This window comes from Pleurodeles waltl, chromosome 11 (assembly GCF_031143425.1).
Source record: "Pleurodeles waltl isolate 20211129_DDA chromosome 11, aPleWal1.hap1.20221129, whole genome shotgun sequence".
Lineage (NCBI taxonomy): Eukaryota > Metazoa > Chordata > Amphibia > Caudata > Salamandridae > Pleurodeles > Pleurodeles waltl.
The window spans coordinates 618,638,582-618,659,254 of record NC_090450.1 but is presented as its reverse complement, the minus strand read 5'-3'; the positions used below and the strand labels follow the sequence as shown (position 1 = coordinate 618,659,254).

The 20,673-nt window shown below is 47.7% G+C and overlaps 1 long non-coding RNA gene across 1 annotated transcript in view; it reads left to right on the top strand.

The window, feature by feature from the left end:
* The first annotated feature begins 1,017 nt into the window (after positions 1 to 1,017).
* The window catches only part of LOC138266653 (uncharacterized), a 64,670-nt gene continuing 45,014 nt past the window's right edge, over positions 1,018 to 20,673 (top strand). Inside the window, exons 1-2 of the long non-coding RNA XR_011199600.1 lie at positions 1,018 to 1,497; positions 1,594 to 1,703. This is a non-coding gene — a long non-coding RNA (uncharacterized lncRNA). The remainder of the gene's footprint in view (positions 1,498 to 1,593; positions 1,704 to 20,673) is intronic.

Here is a 20,673-nt window from a genome sequence, read left to right as displayed (position 1 = left end):
TATGGAGTGTGCACTGTTCAAGTAAATAAACATAACCAGAATTAAGGTGAGGATACCAAACGCCAGGTCGTACTGTGGGCCCACTGTGGGCGCATCATGGTAAAAGACACTGTAAAATAGGAAACAGCTGTGGGAGGCATGGAAGGACAACTTAATGGAATTGCTATAAAAGTATCACAGTAATTCGTTGTTATGACATTCTTTGTTATGATATAGATCCTGATCCACAGTGAGCAGCGTGTCCTGAAGAACAAACTCCAGGACCTAGTTGTGTTAACCTGCCTTTGGATCCAAATTCTCGATCCTCTCTGGCTTCCAGGAGTGATTCATCTTCTAGTGTGAACTGTAATAGAATTTACAGTGTACATGAGCTCAGAACATCTGTCAGATTCTACCTTCGCATTAAGGTTTGCCAGCTAGTAAGTGTTGTCATAGTTGTGAGCGGGGGATGCCCGGGCTAATTGTAAGGCAGGTTCTCTCGCCCTCCCTCTAGAAAAACTCACCAACACCACAAATTATTGGTTCGTCCCATTGCACGAAACATGTTCATGCACGTGGTTATCATGACATTCCACCTCTCCGGTTTACTAAGAGCGATGCAAGCCGGGAATATAATATTTTCAAAAGCAGTGTGGGGTAATATGGGAACTCCTGCTAAAATTACTTTTGGTCATGAGGAAATAAAACTGTATGCAAATCGACTAACTGGGAAGCCCGGCTCAAGATGTCCCAGACAGAAGCAAACCAGTCTTTGCACACTGCATACAAACTTCCAACAGAAAGCCGGATGAGGCGCGGCGCCTATTTTCCCTCTCCAATTACAAATTATATGTAGGTGGAGTATGGACACGGTGGCCCTGGCAAGCGCAGTGGATAATTATCTGGGATGTGTGCTGGAGGGCGGACGCCATTGGCAGCTGACGTGACAGCGCCTGTGGCATTGCGAGGGTGCTATGGACCCTGGTGAAAAGAATTAAAATGAGCCCTCAACATCTCGTTGAGTAGTGAAATGAATCACTATGATCATGGTTCAGTGGACCCTACATTGTTCTGGGCCTCGATGCCACTGCGCCTGCTGCACCATTCGATAACTATACCAGAAGGCAGCCAGCATAGCGCTTGGTACATTTCCCGTCAACAGCTACCCTTGAATTGAGAATGAAGATGGAGCGAGACGTGGCTGCATCGGACAGAAAACTCAGACGCATAATATTAGATTAAAATTATTTGGTGAAAAATTTGGCGGAATCCCTAATATTGATCTTAGGCTGAGTGTTTCTCTAATATAGGGCGGTGGAGTCTCCTTCAGAGATGGGGCGGGTCCTGCAGGGACTTAGCAGGCGCCCTTTACTGTACCCTAGCACCGTTGACCTATCAGAAGTGTTATCGTGTCAAAACATCCACCCTGTGCGAGGAATGGAAAACTGTACCCAGGGCGGCCCGTGGAGACAAGCTCGGTGCTGGAGTCCTCGGGAGGCTTGTTGATTGCGCGGCACAGTGAGTTATCTTTCTCGAGCCATGAAGTAATCGGAGCTCAGCTTATGCTATGTCACACCCATTTGTGGTTACTCATCGTGACTTGTTTGTTTTCAGCTACTAGCGAGGGCCTTGAATGAGACGAACGATTCTTCAGTTTGAAACGGTGTGTGAGCGTTGGAGGAAACCAAAAACATTCTAAGGGAAATGTTCTAGCTGTGAATCAGGTGAGGGTTTCGTCACTGACAACTTCCCGGATTACTCAATTAAACTCAACTCTCCCCAGTTGCTCAGGGTAAAGCATCAGGAAAATGTGAACAAAAACACCCACAATGCCCTTTTTGTGCCTAACCGGCTTTCAGACAAACCCTTTTTCATCACTGCCTGGTCATCTGATCCAGAGTTTCATAATACGATTTTAGAGAGTGTGATATTTCAACATGTAATCCAAAACTAGAAAATAGCACAAGCTGGAATGAGAAAGATCACATTTTGAGAAGATAAACTTTTCACAAAGTGCGTAAAATGTAGTAGTGCTTTTAATGACCCAGACGTTAGCGTTTGGTGACATTTATATTCACTTTTCTTAAAAGCCTAACATAAAGAAAAGCTGCACTGACACGTATCTTAAAAGTGCTCAAGTTTTTATTGGTGGCGAACACCATTGTGCTTACCAGTACTGATAATATACTAACAAGATTGAAATAATGTTGAAGTATGTTTTTAACATTAAAGTAACTGCTAGTTAAATGAATTTGATTCATAATATTTATTGTGTGATTTAACAGTATTAAGTTGCGTGCGCAGAAAAAAATGCACTTCTCTGCTATATCTAATGTGATGCTTCAACAAAGATTGCAATTATTAATGGAATGTTTTTACATATTGATGATATTTAATAATAAATGCTGAATTTCTAAGTTTACATATTATGTGTGTTTTATTAATAACAATATGGCCTGCCGTTTTCAGTATTGCCTGTTACCTTGGAGCCCTTTCGGCACGGCACAGGCTCACTTCCTTGACAACACCCATAACTTACTCCTTTCCTTCGCTGACTCTGAAGACACTGAATTGAAGTTATACGACATGAATAGTTAGTCACCTCTTGGACGTTCATAATGCCTGACTTTAAACTTACCAAGTGTTGTGAGCTTGTAAAACGTCCGAGAGGACGAAACACCTGCCCGCTGCCCCAGATGTACCATGTACCCGGCTGGTTGTCTGTTCGTATTAAAAACTGCATAATCACAACACTTGAAAAAAATACATTGGTTTTGTGAACTTTACTTCAAGCCTAGGAGGAATCTCTTACCAAACTTCTACAATTACTTTGAAACTTTTTGTGTTGTGTGCTCCAACCATTCTGTTTTTAATTTCACATGCATTTTTGTTTCTCCCTCAACACCTAGATTTCACCTACTACCTTTTATTAAAATCTTAGAGCCCATGTTATGTCATGCCCATGTCATGCCTCTTAAGCACACTTTGAAATATGGGTAAGTATTTTATGTATCTGTCTCAGACCCTGTAAGGTGCTACTCTACACGAGTAAACGTCATGTTATTTTTGTATTGTTTATTTATTTATTTCAGTTTTTGCTTCACCCTTAAATAGGTCTGTCAGACCACTTATGCAGAACATGACAGGATGTTAGATTGATAGCAGGCATAAGTTATAGTTTTAGCACAAACTTGAATAACTGAGACATAAGCAACACGAGAAAGTAGATGAGGCACACAAGTGTTTCACATGACAGGTTGTAAGAGAAGAGCAAGACATATCAAGATACACGTCAGGGTCAGACAAGCCATTTATTCCACAGAGTATTTTCCTCATTGGCTGGGGGCTCTGGAAGCTAGTTTTGAAAGCCCAGACCCGCTGGTGCTGCCTCTGCCACTTTCCCCAGCTCCATTAGGAGGAGGATTTAACAGACAGAGTAAGGAAGACAGGGAGGAGGGGTAGAGACAAAGCAATCTGAAAGGATAAGAGAATAAGGAGAGAAGACAGAGAATGCATGGATGAAGAGAGGACGAGGTTGAATGAGGACATGGAGAAAGGTTGGCTGATTTGAGCATTTTGTCCAGGGCTTCTTTTAGCTCCCGACCATGATACAAATACACACATCAAATGTTGCTACACACACTAAGACAAAGATTAAGAAGGTAGCAGAAAAGGGGGAGGCACTGAGAAAGGAAAAAATGAAAAGACAGGGAGATAAAGGCAGGGAGATATGCAACAGAGAAAGGAAAGAAAGGACATCAGGGAAAAGGAAAGTAATAGAATTTTGATACTGGCAAGATATTAAAGGCATGTGTGCCCCATTAAAAATGAGACACAGGACACTGACTGACAGGCTAGAGATTAATGGTAGGTCTCCTGTCCCAGTAAAAAGGCGTAATGTGCCAGCCCTCACTAACTCAGAGTTCCAGCCAAGTTGCTGGTGTTCTCATGACTCCTTTCTTACAAACATATAATGAGAGCAAGGGCAACAAACCCACAGCCTCTTTATTCACACCCCATCAGTCTTGACAGATAGATAGATAGATAAATAGATACATTGATAGATAGATAGATATATAGATAGATAGATAGATAGATAGATAGATAGATAGATAGATAGATAGATAGATAGATGGGTGGTTGGTTCGGTGGGGTGGGTGAGTGTGCGAATGGATGTTAGAACCCATTCAGAGGGCCAAGGGACAAGCAGAGTTTACTGGGCCCAACTGTGTGGGCTCAGGACTTTTACTCCTGATGTCCCGGAGCCCGATCTACCATGGATTCTGAGCAACTGGGCCACGTACCCCTTCAGCACTTGACAGTAGTAATAGCGTGGGTCGAACAATCCAAGGCTTCTCGGGGGGAAGGGGTTTGTTGATCTTGTTTAAAATAAGAGGAAACAATGCAAAGAATGAAGCACTCTTAGTCTGAATAATACATTTAAAGCACTTCCCAGATATCAAATAAAAGCACACAAATATATGAAAATAAGCATTTAACTCATATGAAGTAAACGTGTACCATAGTTTGGTCTATTCCTAATCTGATTTAAACCTGTGTTCTTTTGCCCAAGTCAAGTCCAGATATATGCTCTCATACCTGGGAGGAGATTCCTCTCATTCCCTGTTTTCCTCAGTCAACCAGTCAGTATGCAAATCTTCCTCCTACTTCCCCCTTGGAGAAACATTTTTCTCCCTCTCCTTTCCTTCCTCCTGCATGCCCTGATTCACTTGTTTGTTATCCAGCGTATTCACTTTTCTGCTCCCCTCCTTTCTATCCAGCCCTTGCTTGCAATACATCTCCCACAGACTCTTGGAATCTATCCCATCTATCTGTTCTTTGTTGACACCATCCTTCAGTAATGCTATAACCATCTCTCTCCTAGATACTCTGCTGTTATCTGTACAGCCCTCAGACCTCCAGGTACTCTCAGTTTTTACCCAGTTTCCCAGCTCTCTCAACACACGCACTGCCTCAAGTACATCCTTCAATGCTTGCCCTGTCTGGTTAATTGAAAGAGTCATTATCACCTGCTTGTAAGCTGGGGGAGCTAACCAAATTAATTTGGTTCATACTGACACAGTCAGTGGTGCATCTAACAAATTGTGAGCCTCATCCAACAGAATTGCAGTTTTCATACTTTCTTCCTTGATTCTCTGCATAACATCTCTCAATGAGTACCACCACTTATCATTTGGCGGCCAGTATGATTTTTTTGACTACACCCTATAATTGCTAATTGTAACAGATTAGTCATTCCTTCATCCCTATAACCTCTAAACTGGTCCTGGATAATGGAGTCAGTGCTAAGTGTACAGAACTTCAGTTTGTCACCCACATCAACCGCCACTCCAGAAGCTACCGTGTCAAACAATCGCACCATCCGTGTAACAACACTTCTCCTGGTTTCTGACAGAACCTATCCATAATGTCATTGGTCTCCTGTTGAGAATAATAGTCTATGGAATGCATCTCAACCCCCGCGACGTGCCTTTTATTTTCCATCTAAATATAGGCTGTGCGTGAACCCCTTTCTGTTCGTCTGCCTCGCCCTGACCACCACAGTTTTGAAAAGACTCTTGGCCAGTCAGAAAAGTCAGAAGAATCCCAAATATTAGCATCCCAATTGTCCGGATTCCAGCCTAGACCTGCCTTAGAAATGGCTAAATGAACCTTCTTTTTGTTAACTCTTACCCAGAGCTTTTTTATTTATATTGAGCTACACACACTGCAGTCCGCTCTGCCATGGTTTGATAAATATCAACCTTTTTGCATTTTCCAATAGGCACATAAAAGGATCCAACCCCTTCTGCAGAAGATAGATAATTCTCTTCCCTTTTCTATTGGAACTTTTTGCAAGCAAACTAACACCTTTGCTGGTTCAGCATCTGTCATACATGTGTCCAAATTCTCAAGTACATCATAAGGAGCTTTTTCCCATCCTGGTATGTCACTTGGCATCTGGGAAACTGCCTTTGGTTTTTGCCAAACATTTTTCACTTTTCAATCTTTTACTTCGAATCCTGCAAGTGATGCCCATTTGGGTTGCTCTTGTTTAAACTAAGAGGAAACAATGCAAAGAATGCAGCACTCTCAGTCTGAATAATTAATGTATTAAAGCACTTCCCAGATATCAAATAAAAGCACACGAAAATATGAAAAAAGGCATTTAACTCAAATGAAGTGAAACATGTGTACACACAAGAAGAATTAGAGAAGTTAAGCAATTACAGACAGAGACGTGCAATTCATCAACAGTGAATATATACATGGATATATATGCTAAATAATTAAAAGTTAAAATGCATCACCATGAGTGGTAAATTCTTCATTCTACCAGCACCCCGACCGGGGAACCAGCCGATGGTCAATGTAGGAGACAACCCATGGGATAAAAATTCACCCGGGCAGCGCGTCCGCTCCACAGGTGAGTTCCTGTCTTAGCAACAAGCCCCCCCCTATCTTTTATACCTTAAACAAGCTAGAAGAGCATTCTAGAACACCCTCCACTCAGTTACAAAATCAAGTGCTAGCTGTACTTGGTCTGTGTCGAAAACACACAAAAGAACTGGCCACGCCCCAATGCACCTTCCAGAGACAGAGCTGTGCCTTTTTCTCATGAAAACATTCCCAGCCTGGTACTCCTTTATCATGTCTGCATTCCCCATAATATGTTCCAACACGGTATGGCCCTGCTTTGGTGAGAAAAGCAAAAACAAGTTCTGTGTGGAAAACAAGCTCAGTGTGGAAAAACCCTGCACCTGAAACTGTGACGGCATCTGAAGCTGAGCACAAAATGGAGTCAATGGTCAAGATGGAGTTGGTCATTAAATACACATAGCATTACAGAGGGAGGTAGACACGGGGGTGAACTAAGCCCCAAAATTCAAAATACACACAGCAGCAACAATAAATGATTGTTCGGTCAAATACTTGCTTTTATGAAAAACAGAGCATTTATATACAGCTACTACCACAAAGTAAAATGCAACATTCCTAAACAATAAATACAGTTCTATGAGCTGGGGTCTCCAGTACACTATGGAGGGTGCTCTCTGATTCGGAAAGAAGAAACAAGAAGGGGGGCTTGGGAACATCTCAGGAACGAGATGTGGCTGATAAGAGAATCACAAAAAGCTGGTGTGGGGCACTGCAGTAACCTTTTGATACACATATCTCTGTGGCTGGCATCAAGATGTGGGCCTTTAGTCACTCCCATGGCTTGTGTTGTGAGGCTATTAGATTTGGAGTCACTCCTGCTATGACAGACTGCTTCCAGGAAGAAGTGAGGGCAGACAAATAGGAACTTCAAAAGGAAAAGGAGATGGCTGTTGCACCACAAGATAGTTGCCAGTATGCAGGGAAAGTCAGTGACCCATGCATGTCTGAGGAGGGCTGCCCCCCCTCCTCCATTTATTGAAGGCTGGGCCATAGGGGTTAGGCTCCCCGGTGCAAGATCGGCCCAGGAAGGGGAGCTGCGTGCCCCTGCCAAGGAATTGGCGTGGGCCCTGGGGAAGGAGGTCTCTGGGGCCGCAATTGGCCGTGCAGCCTCTATTTACCCAATGAGGTAGCACTTACTAACTAACCAGTAAAAAATGCTCCAGTTGGGTAGACATTTTGTGCAAACTGTGGACTCATGTTGGATAAAGGAGCAGGTGGGCTTATAAAATTAGTAGGTGCCCCAGTTGAAGGTCCACTTCTGGAAAGGACAAATGATCCTAACTCCTGGGCTTCTCGAAGGCAAAGCAAGTGTTTTACTCCAAGATTCCATGTTAAAAAAATGATCTGAAATCCTTTGTGGAGGAGAATGCATCTTTCATCTATTGGAGTGCAATCAGACACTCTCACACCCGCATAGATTCTCTCACACCCACTCTCACACCCAGACACTCTCACAGTCACTCTCACACACTGACACCCTCTCACACCTGCTCACAGGCCCTGCATCCAACTCCCGCTGCAAGTGGCCAAAGGCAGTGCGCAGCATGGGATTGTGTTGTTATGGGGGTTGGCCGCAGGGACTGTTCGCACCCCCGCCATGCACTGCGAAATACCTTAGATATTACACCACTCGTGACAACTTCTATAACACTACTAAAAATATAAATGAATCATTAGCAGTCATATTAATGAAGAAGAAAAAACTGTGCCTGGTGGAGGCACAAGTTATAATTTCCTTAGGGCGTGAGTTATAACTACTTGGAATAACTCTAACTATAACTGCTGAATTTCTCTGGTTTTGGGTGAGTCCATTCAGAACCTAAGCATAATGTCCCTATAACCTTTGTTTTTTAAGTTATATATATATATATATATATAATTTTATTTTATGTGGGTTTTGAGTTTTCAAAGGACATTCAACATGTAGCATGTCAAACAGAATAACCAAGCAAAAGAAACTTTCTGTTGTTCGCACTTGCGATTCCACGGTGGCAACTGATCATAGCAACTTGAAAAAACCTGTATATCTTCAATAGACAGCCAAATATTACAGTACAACAGGTATAAATGTAGGACAGTATGAAATTTCCCATCATGACATCCCAAGCCCCCTACTCCACCTATCTCACTCCAGAGCATCTTGGAGCATGTACCCTTTTAGGATGTTAATATAGGGGAGTTACCCCCTAGGAGAGTTGCAGCATTCAGGAAACTATGTAGCAGGGACCAAATGTCCTTGGGCCAGCTGGCCGACGTTAATGTCAACTGGTAAGGTTGTATGTCGGAACCATGCATTCCGTTGCAACGCATGTCTTTACCATGTATTCGTTACAACAAGAATGCCATTACTACGCATATCCCTTACCACGCCTGCCTTCACAATGAATTATGTTGTAAAAGCATGTGTTTTAAAGTCATATGCATGGTAAAGGTCCTAGCGTGAATCCTCCCCCTGAGTCATTCTAAAAAATACCCCTCCCTCACTCTGAACCCTAAATTAGTCCAACCATACCCCTGCCCTGAGCCCTAAAATCATCTTCTCACCCTAGGCTAGAAAACCGACCCCCGACCCTACAACCTAACCCTCATCCCACCCCTTCCTAAAAAAATATCCCCCCACCCTATGCCTGAAAACTGTCTCCCCTCTCTAAAACCTAACCCACCCCCTTCCTAAAACAGTACCCCTTAGGCCCAATCCCCCCCAACCTGAAAACCATTCCCCTGCCCTAAAACCTAACATCCCTAGCCCCCCTAAAACCGTACCCCCACCCCCAGACCCAAACACCCTGCCCTAAGCCCAAAAACCGCCTCCCACCCTAAAACCTAACCCCCTCCACCAGACCCTCCCTAAAACCATTCCCTCACTCCCATGACCAATATCCCCGCAGTAAGCTCAAAAACCATCCACCACCCTAAAACCTAACCCGCTGCCCCCTCACTAAAACAGTACCCCCAGGCCCAATCCCACCCCACCCTAAGCCCGAAAACCGTCTCCCCGTCCTAATACCTAACCCCCCTACCCCTGCCCTCTCTCTAAAGCAATACCCCCCTACCCCAGGCCTTAATCCCCTCGCCCTAAACCCAAAAATGATCTTCCCCGCCCCACAACCTAACCCCCAACACCTGCCCCTCCCTAAAGCAGTACCCCTGCCCCAACCAGGCCCAATCCCCCTTACCTCACTCTTAACAAGCAGCACAGCTCGTTCTGAGGAAACTGGTCTTTCTGTTTCTTCTAACGACGCTGATTGCCTTCACCAGCACTACTATCATAGCCCTTACCATGCATACCAATATAAGATAATTTGTTGTAATGGTATGCGTGGTAAATGCTATTTGTGGTAATAACTCATGCATTGTAATTCATGTGTGGTAAAAGCTAGTCAGGGAAACAGTTGCATTGTAATGGCTGTATCTCACTTGTAAGAGTTCAATTGTTTGCTTTAGCAGATCAAATCCAGCAGCCAGGATTTGGCTGTTAGCGAACAAATTCTGCAACAAACAACAGAAATACCAGGGAAGCGCCACTAGAAGCCAAACGACAAATGCTGTTGGAAAGAGTGAAGGTATGGCCCAGCAGTGCCATCTGCAAGGATCTGAAAGAGTACCTCAAGCATTAGTGATGAAATATTTCTTCCCAATAAGTGTATATTGGGTGGAAGCACCAGGCAAAATGAAAAAATCCATATGTGGGGCTGTGGCACCTTCAACAGGCCGAGCTGCCAATCAAGCCTCTCTTTTCAAGGAAGAACCTAGCAAGCTGGTGTAAGAACCTGAAGTGTGGTAAACATAATCTATTGTTAGGGGAGATCGCTCTTGTTTGTGCGCAACAGTAAATCCAGACCTTATCTGGTAGCAAAATTTGAAGTTCCGATTCCCACTTTGCTTTAGCATCAGGACCAAGCTGGGGGCACTACTGTGTGTAGTGGTGTAAAGATTTGAGATGTGTTTATTCGAGGTTGAAGTGAGAAGCAGCAACAGTGCTGCACATGTTTTAGGTTCCTGAGGAAAGGAAGGAAAGGGTGCCTGACATATTGCTCTCAGACTGTGGTATAGTAGCTGGTCTAATGTAGTGCAAGCGTTTCTGCTTTCAATGAGAGAATAGGGAATGAAGCACCCTTCAGGAAACAGTTCCTTTAGTGTCATCAGGCCCCAACCAGCGAACCTGTCACAAAAGTGTCCTGTCTTTAGTAGAAGGTATATCGGATGATGTGTGAGCGATTGTGTAGGAGCATATAGGACCAGGCACGCAGAGTATTTGTGGATTATGTCCCACACTAGTCGTGTGCAAGTGGTAAAGTTGAACTCGGTGTGGCTTCAGGGCGAGCAGGCACTCAGTGCAGGCACTAGTGGCAGAGGGGCTAGTCTATCTCTCTCTACAGCAACATAGGTCATGAAAGGGGGTGGGTGAAGCCAACAGAAAACATACTGTACTTGATTGCAACAATAAGGGAGCTCAAAATCTGGTGCCGCAAGACCACCTTGGTTGTATTGCAATGTCAGCACCTCCCCTTTAAGCTCTGGAGGCCCTCCTACCCAAGTCAGGTCAATCATACAAAAGCTTAGCTGTCAGAAAAATCTATTGATTCTGAGGGATAGGAATATTAATTAAATGGTACCATAGTTGGGGGCAAAATAACCAGTACATTCTGTCAGACAGAAGTAATGTCCGCCACCTCCTCATTCTGTCCCTATTCTGGACATGACATTACTTTAGTTCTCAAAAATAACAGTTCGCCTGACAGGACTGAAAAATACACCTAAATATTCAAAAAAAGGAGATGATGCGCCATGGGTGCGAAAACGTTAATTGATGAGGTGGGTACCAGAGGTCAGGGAAAAATGATTGGATTGGTTCTAATTAATCAAGAAGTCAGGCAAACATTGAAATGTTGTGAATGTATGTATAAACGGGCCTAGATTTCTGCTAGGGTCATGAAGGTATAATCTGATGTTGTCTGCATAAAGGGAAATAATCAAATTACAGGAAGTAAAGTTCAGGCCTCTGTGCGCGTGGCATTGCTGCATGACCACAGCCATAGGCTCGAGTGCCAGGGCAAATAAAAGGGGGGAGGGGGAGGACAGTGGGCATTCCTGTTTGCTGCCCGTCTTGATGGAGACAGGGAGTGAGAGGAGTCCGTTAAGGCATATTCTGGATGAGGCTGATACGCAAAGGGGTCTGATCCAACCCAAGAAACTGAGTGGGATTCCCAAAGGAGCCAGGACCCCAAACAAGTAGTCCCATTCCAGCGAGTCAAACATCTTCATTTTTTTCATAAATCTGTTTATTCAAGTTTTACAACATTACAACGTATGCATGAATCATCAGAATTTGAGCTCAGTGCGTCATGCGGCAACAGTATTATTAACCACTGTTCAGTGTCAGTATTACATAACATTGCATTTTGTATAAGTTACGTTACACCATGTGAGTCATTCCTGTGTTTAGTCTTAGCCCCATATCGTCTGCAGGCTGAGACCATCTGCATTTGTCTCTTTAGAATATTCAACTGGTATTTTCTTAGTATGTCATGCGAGTCCAGCGTGAGTCATTGAGCTCAACGTCAAGGAGGTAAGCATGTCATTTAGTAACATTCACTTATGCAATGCTTTTACAAACTGAGATTCAATAGTTTAAGTGTCATTGTTGAGTAGACAGATGTTGTTAACACTATGTGAACTAACCGTGTAAACTGCAAACAACTGCTGGTTGCGAATAACTACCTTATTATTTACGCATATTTGGTTTCGGATTAAACAGGAGGGCTAAATTACTTCATTTAAACATGTCAGCGAAGGGGTGAGGTTGGGTACAAAGCAATCTTCTAGTGGAGCACGAGGGCTCATCCATTTATTCATCTAAGCTCCTAGCGCGGTGCAACACTTCCCCAGTGGCACTCAAGAGAACTAGCCAAGCCTCCCTCATCAGGATTTCCACCTGTGTATCGCAATCTTATCATCATTTCTTCCCAGCTAATAGACAGCGGTAACTGGCGTAGACCCAGCGCTTCCTCCCTTTTCAGCACCGCCTCCTCTGCTCCCACCCATACCTCAAGAGAGCGTCTCCAGGCCTGCACGGGTGGCAGGTCTGGTGATTTCCACCTACGAGTCACCAGCCACCTTGCCACGATGAGCCCTTGGTCCGTGAAGCGTACCTCCGCTCTATGTCGCTTGCTTCTAGGGAATAGTCCCAGTATGTTTGCCTCCCAGGTGAAGGGGATCCGACAGGCCGTGTAGTTCGATAAATTATCAACTACCTCTCGCCAGTAGGGGCCCAATCTAGGACAAGACCATACCATACCAAGTCTGCACCAATCTCCTGACATCTAGGACAGGCCGCGTCCCGACGGGCAAAGTATTTGTTCACTCGGGCTGGTGTGAGATAGGCCCTGTAGACCAGGTAGTATTGTATGAGGTGAAATCTGGAGTTGTGGGGTATGTTAAGGTGCCCCGAGAGAGCCATCCCCCACTGTGCTTCTGCAATTGGGGCGTCCGCATCTGTTTCCCATGCCGCGCGCAATGCTCCGCCATCCAGGGCCGTGTGGGTGCGCAGCGCATCTGCAAGCCAACTAATCAGGCAACGACTCCGACCCATCACCTGCAGATATTGTATCAACAAGTGGGTGGGAGGAGCCGTTGAGATGTCTCTCCACCCAGTCCCAAGGGTCCGCAGCAAGGAGCTATAAAGTAGAAATTGGTCGGGAGGCAGTCCCACATCCTGAAGCCTAGTGAACTGGATCAACCGGCCTTCTTCATAAAGATCGCCCAAAGTGAATAGTTCTGCTTCGTGCCATGACCGAAGTTCCGAGTTTGATGTGACCTTGGGGCTGCGCAGCGTGCCCGCCAATGCCAGGGCCGGTGCAAAAGGGGTCACCTGCCTCGTCAGCCGAAGGGAACTACGAAAGCATCTATGGGCGACTTTAAGGAACAACTGTCGTGGGATTGGTGCTCGTGTGAGCGGATTAGACAGGTGTTTAATTCACAATAGTGGCCAGGGACCACTTTCCGAAGCTGTGTCAGCCAGCTGTGCTTCTGCCAGCCATCTGGCTATCTACTGGAGTAGGGCCGCTAGGTAGTAGTGTTCTAAGTTAGGGACCGCTAGGCCGCCCCTGTCAGGTGGAAGGTACAATTTCCTCAGGGCGACTCTACATCAGCCACCATTCCAACTAAAGTCTCTCAACCCCCGTTTCCAGAGCCCTGAAGAAGCCAGGAGGAACATAGTGTGGGAGGTTAGAGAAAAAATACAGTGTCCTCCAGAACGACATCTGGGACCTGACCAAGGACACCGCTTTCGTGAGGTTGCCCTCAAGCAGGTCCTCCTCGCGATGGTAGATTCTGATGCCTAGATATCTGAATGTGCAGGGCTGCCACGGAACGGGGCTCCCGGCCAAATCAATCCTGGGGTCCGAAAGTTCCAGATCGAAAGGGAAGAGACATGACTTAGACCAGTTTACCCTAAGGCCGGATAGCCTTGCGAAGCATTGCAGGAGTGCCCCGACCTCTGGTGGAATTCACGTGATGTCTCTGAAATACAGGAGGAGGTCATCAGCGTACAACGACACTGTATGCAGACCGTCCCCAAGGGGAATTCCCCAATCGCACTTCTTTACCACGCCTGAGACGGCATGGGAGTGGCTCGAATCATCTGGACTGGACATGAGTGGAACCGCTGAGAGGCCAACATCGATGCCCTGGGCCAGACGCGACAGAACCAGGCGGGCTCGGAGGAAGGGAGAGGCCCGGGCCGGCCGTACAACACGAGCACCTGATCTGGAACAATTAATACAAGAGAGAAGAGAGGCAATTCAATCTGCCGCGGCGATAAGCACGTCCCCGCTAGTGTCAGAATCGGACACCGAACTGTCGCAGTCACCAAGTGACTGACCTGCTGCCCCGGACCGCCTGTCGGAGCTGAGCCTGGCCGCGGGCCTTCCTGTGACACCTGACACGGCAGACGAGCTCTTTTAAGAGACTACTAGGGGATATGGCGTAACTATACACTGCTGGAACTTCCTTGTGGGGGTTATAGAACCCCATTAATATGTTTGAAGAAGCGAACCGTGGGCGGGTCTGGCTTTCAGGGAAGTGTGAAATATGTTAAGTGGCGGTGTGTGCGACTGCCGGCGCGCCGCTCCCCCCGCGTGCTGCGCCTCCCTGTAGATGCATGTTATGGGCCCTCCCCTATTCTCCACTCTATAGTCCTATTATTAGCTATGACCGGGCTGCATGGCCTGTGTGGAAACTGTTCACCTGTGGGATTGGCCTACCCCATACTCCTAATAGTGGAGATACATTATGTGTGGTTGTGTGGTTACATGCTATTGTTTTCATTGTTGGGTTTGGGCAGTGACCTGTTGTCTAACTGCTCTAATGGTATTAGTTATGTTTTGGTTCGGCTGGACTGCGCCTATTACACACCTAACCGATAGCTGGGAATGGGCATTTGACGAATCGATGCTATGCGAAGGGGAGGGGAGCGGGGCGATAGAAGAGGCTTTATTATCCATAACATGTCTTCATATACAGCAACCCTTCTACGCAGGGCTGCTGCCAGAGGTTCCATGGTGAGTGAAAACAGTAAAGGTGAAAGAGGGCAGCCCTGTCTCGTGCCTCTGTATATACAAATCGGCTCCGATATCGCAGATCCCAACTTTACCAAGACCTGCGGCTTGCTGTATAACAGTTTAACTAGTCGGGTGAAGGAGGGTCCCACTCCAAGCCGCCGCAACACTCTGAACAGTTAGGGCCATTCCAGGGAATCAAAGGCCTTCTCCAAGTCCAGGACAAGACAACCTGCTCTCGGCCACGCCCGACCCGCATAATTCATGACTCGTTTTGATCAGGGTGGACTAAACCTGGGACATTCGGCGCCAGTCGTAACGCCAGTGTCTTCGCTAGTACTTGTAGTCAGTGTTTAACATTGCTAGGGGCCGGTACAATCCCATCTCTGCAGGATCCCTCCCCGGTTTAGGAAGAGAGACCAGCATCTCCTCTCCCTGAGTGGCTGGTAAGTGACCCTTCCGTTTGGCGTCTTCGTATTCGCGAAGCAGCCTGGGTGCCAACTGCAACGCAAAGACTTTGTAGAAGTCTACTAGTAACCCGTCCGGATGCAAATTCGCGAATGCTGGCCTTTATTTCTTCAAGGTCAAGTGGCGCCTCAATCGCCTCTGCTTGTTCTTCCCCTAGGCATGCCAGTTCCACCTCAGAGACGAATGCAGCGCAGAGATTATCTCCAGGAGAATCTTCCGAGGCGTAGAGCGCACTGTAATGCCTGACGAACTCAGCTAGTATTTCCCGGGGCGCGTATACTAATCCCCCTAACTGCGAGCAGATCTCCACTATCGGCCCCCTCTCGATGTCTCGGCGGATCAACCAGGCTATCAGCCGATGCATGAGTTCTTGCTGAGTGCGCAGTATAATTTAAACAATGCAGGCGCTCGAGGAGTGACCGGTGTTCAGCGCGTGTAGCTGGCAATTGCTGGTACCCAGACTGACTGTCGGCTGCCTCCCCTTCTGGCCTCAACAAAACTCGCTCCACTCGGGTCAAATCATGTTCAATGGAGCGGCGCAGGTTGCATTGGATCGCCAGACAGTGCCCCCGGACAAAGACCTTGAATGCGTCCCATTCCACCAGGCTCAATGAAGCGGCGCCATCGTTGAGCTCAAAGTATTCCGAGATACAGCACCCAGTGAACCCCTGAACGCTGCATCCTCCCACACCTCGGGCCTCAGTTTCCAAGTAAATACAGCAGGTCGGGAGGTTTTCCAGCTAAAGCTTTCGAGTAATGGGTTGTGGTCCGAGTGCATGCGCCCCATGTATTCCGTGTTCCCTATCACAGGGGCTATGTTAGGAGTGCAGAGCATTCTGTCTAATTGCACGTGTAAAGAGTGTGGAGCCGAGTAGAAGGAGTAAACCCTATCCTGCGCGTGCCGTTGCCGCCATATGTCTACTAGTTTCCATTGGTGTGTCCAAGTCACTAGTCCGCGCAAGGCAGTTACCACCGGCGATGTGGGCAACGGGGGAATGATCGGTCCAGGTCTACATCGAGCACACTATTGAAGTCCCTGCCTAGCAACCAAAGGAGGTTGCTCCAGCCCGCCAAATGTTGAGACAGGCCATGTAAAAATGCTGTCTGGTCTGTATTTGGAGCGTATATAGAGCCCAGTACTACAGCGTGTCCCGCCAGTCTCCCCCGTACCAACACAAATCTACCCTTTGGGTCCACTGTCTGCTCCTCTATTGTAAAGGGTGTGCCAGCTCTGATCCAAATCAACATGCCCCTAGCATAAGTTGAGTGCCCTGCCGCGTATAGTTGCCCTCTTCAGCACCGACGCAGCTGGGGGATCTCCGATCCCGCCAGGTGTGTCTCCTGTAGAAATGCCAGGTGAATTGAATGCCTCTTGAGGTAGGAATAAATGGCGTATCGCTGCTTGGGGGTGTGTATGCCTCTCACGTTCCAGGTAATTGCTGTATATGAAGACATGTTATGGATAATAAAGCCTCTTCTATCGCCCCGCTCCCCTCCCCTTCGCATAGCATCGATTCGTCAAATGCCCATTCCCAGCTATCGGTTAGGTGTGTAATAGGCGCAGTCCAGCCGAACCAAAACATAACTAATACCATTAGAGCAGTTAGACAACAGGTCACCGCCCAAACCCAACAATGAAAACAATAGCATGTAACCACACAACCACACATAATGTATCTCCACTATTAGGAGTATGGGGTAGGCCAATCCCACAGGTGAACAGTTTCCACACAGGCCATGCAGCCCGGTCATAGCTAATAATAGGACTATAGAGTGGAGAATAGGGGAGGGCCCATAACATGCATCTACAGGGAGGCGCAGCACGCGAGGGGAGCGGCGCGCCGGCAGTCGCACACACCGCCACTTAACATATTTCACACTTCCCTGAAAGCCAGACCCGCCCATGGTTTGCTTCTTCAAACATATTAATGGGGTTCTATAACCCCACAAGGAAGTTCCAGCAGTGTATAGTTACGCCATATCCCCTAGTAGTCTCTTAAAAGAGCTTGTCTGCCGTGTCAGGTGTCACAGGAAGGCCCGCGGCCAGGCTCAGCTCCGACAGGCGGTCCGGGGCAGCAGGTCAGTCACTTGGTGGCTGCGACAGTTCGGTGTCCGATTCTGACACTAGCGGGGACGTGCTTATCGCCGCGGCAGATTGAATTGCCTCTCTTCTCTCTTGTATTAATTGTTCCAGATCAGGTGCTCGTGTTGTACGGCCGGCCCGGGCCTCTCCCTTCCTCCGAGCCCGCATGGTTCTGTCGCGTCTGGCCCAGGGCATCGGTGTTGGCCTCTCAGCGGTTGCACTCATGTCCAGTCCAGATGATTCGAGCCACTCCCATGCCGTCTCAGGCGTGGTAAAGAAGTGCGATTTGTTTTCCACCACTACTCGTAGCTTGGCCGGGAACAGCAGGGAGTAAATCAAACCAAGGGGCTTGAGTTTGCGCTTCAGTGGTAGGTAGGAGGCCCAGTCTCTTTGCACCGCTAGAGTGTAGTCCGGAAACAACAAAACCTGTGCTCCTTCCACTCGGAGAGGCGAATCGGTTCTCACAGTTCCTAAAACCACGTCCCTGTCTGTGTAGTGGAGGAGCCGAATGATGAAGGGACGAGGAGGACTCCCCGGCGGCCTCGATCGTGTGGGAACTCGGTGGGCACGCTCCACTGAAAAGAAGGGGGTGAGTCCACCCGTTGGCACCAGGACCCTCAACCAATTCTCCGAGTAGGCCACCGGGTCTTGGCCCTCTGCGCCCTCCGGAAGGCCCACTACTCTGATATTGTTCCTCCTGGAGTGGCCCTCTGCATCCTCCACTCGGTGCTCCAATTCCATCACCTGGGCCTCTACCTCCTCCATCTCTGATTTCAGGCGTTAGGTCGTTGGTAACAATTCGTCCACCTTTACCTCAATTTCACCAGTTTTGTCTGCTAACTTGCGGTGGTCAGCATGCAGCAAGACAAGATCACTTGTCACTCTGTCTATTTTGGCTTCCAGTGACGTACGGGCGTGCTCCAGGGAGTCTCCAATGCGTTCCACCGCTGCGAGGACCGCACCCAATTTCTGACTGTCCTGTGCCATCGTGTCTTGCGATTTCCCAGCACCAGCACCAGAGCATAGGCGCCCTGTCCCGGCCATGTTCCAGGTTACAAGAAATATCCATCTGTCCACAGGTCGCTGTGCACTGCCTCACTAATTCCTGTTTCCAGTTCACTTTTCTGGCTGGTCTCGAGCAGGGCAAGGGTACCGATCGGGTGAGCTGTCAGTCAGGGAGTGCGTCCGTGTGGCTACCTGGATCACCAGGGCCCGTTTCTAGTTTTACTCCATGAGCCCTTTGGCGGGGCCGGCTCTGTAATAATCAGCTCTGGGTGCGCCCTCCTTGCTTGGGTCTCTTTGTTGTGGACTGGTGACTGAGTGCCGAGATTACACTATGTTCCACTTCCACTCGGGAGTTCAACGTGCTGGGGCAGGGTGGGCCCGCTTGTTGGGTACGACGGTTCTACACCAACCGACAGCACGAGAAGCCCGGTCCTTTACTGCCCTCTCATCTCCTGCCAAGAGACACTCCCCTCCATCCTGTGGGGCACACCCAGTGCGCACAGTCCCGCAGCAGGCCAGGCAGCCTCCAAGTGGGTATAAACGCGGTTCGGCCTCTCCCCGGGAGCTTGATCCACTTCCAAGTGCCTCCTGTGGGTATCCCCACATTCACAAATGGGCAGAAAGTTTCAGTTCTTGAGAGGGCGCCCACCTGCCCCCCTCACTACTGAGTTTCTGGTCCCATGTACTTCCTGGGACTTTATATTGGGCCGCCTCGAGGCAGTCCTCAGCCCTTGATAGGTCCCTCACGGGCCAAGCCTGCCTTCAGCTCTTCCCTTCCCCCGGGGGAAAGTCCTCACCTCCTCGGGGGAAGCCTCCAGCCGTGTATCGCGCCTCGAGGGCGTTCTACCCCCAGGGCGCCGTCTCCGCTTCAGGAGCCGCGCCCCTACCTGCGGCCACGCCGTCCCACGATGCGGCCCCGTGGAACCGGGCCAACCAGGTGCAGTGCGTCACCGTCGTGGTGTTGCCAAAGAGGCGGATTTCAGCCACCGCAAGCTGCGGGACCGCAGGTGCTCAGAGCTGGTTGCCCATCGGGCGGTACCACTCCCCAGTCCCCTCCTAGGACGTCGGATTTACCGGGCGTGACGTGGAGCTCTAGAAGCTCGCGTCCGCCATTTTGGACGGCTTGGCCACGCCCCCGAGTCAAACGCCTTCATGCCATCCAAGAAGACTGCCCGAGCCTAAAGACTGGCGTCCAGTTGGTGCACGAGGGCAAAAATGAATCTAAGGATGTGTAACATCAATCTGGTGAGGATAAATCCCACCTGGTCTGAGCACACCATATCTGATCTGTTCTCCAGAACCACTTTGGCACGTAATTTTTCATCAGTATTGATGAGGATGCAGCTGCGTATACCATAACGCATATCTTTTAATCTGCAGTTTAATTGTTTTCAAGCTTCGTCTGTTTTTATCATTTAGTCACAACAGAAGAACTTTCTCAGTACTGTAAGCAAGTGTCTTTTAAATGATTGTGCAAGCAACAACAGTAATTTGTGCTCACCCAGTGCTTTTCATGCAGTCAACCCACACGCAGTCCTGCACTCAACATGATTAGGCAGAAAACAAGGGAAACATCAAGATAAATCTATCTCTGGAGTAGGGGTTAGCTTCCATTGGTGCAGCAAGTGCAGTGGCACCAGGGTCCAGAGGCCTAACGAACCCACTGCATCTGATTATTGCTGTGTTTTACAAACCAGTGATCAGGAATCCTATTTTCTCCTTTGAACTAGGACCCATGACACACTGGCTATGCCACTACTCTGGAAACAATAGAGGAGGGTTCCAGTGTTTTATAAGCAGCTATTAAGTGTGAAGGGAGAGAGATAGAAAGGCTGGGTTAAGTGAGTGGCACATTTTTATTGCTCAGCTCTGTATATGTTTACTTATTCAATATTTACTTGAGGCATAATAAAACTGAAAAAAATGTAGCACCAGTTACTTTGCTCATGCAAAATCTCGTGCCAAAGTAATACAACTGAAAATATGCGACAATTGAGAGTATTCATAAAAATGCATTCTCCCAACTTTCACACAGACGAGCCCCTTTAGAAAAGCCGGGGATGGAAAAGTTAGTCAGCTCTTATGAAATATTCTCCATAAATTCCTTGGAATCCCCATCCTCTCTTTGTCCTGCACCAT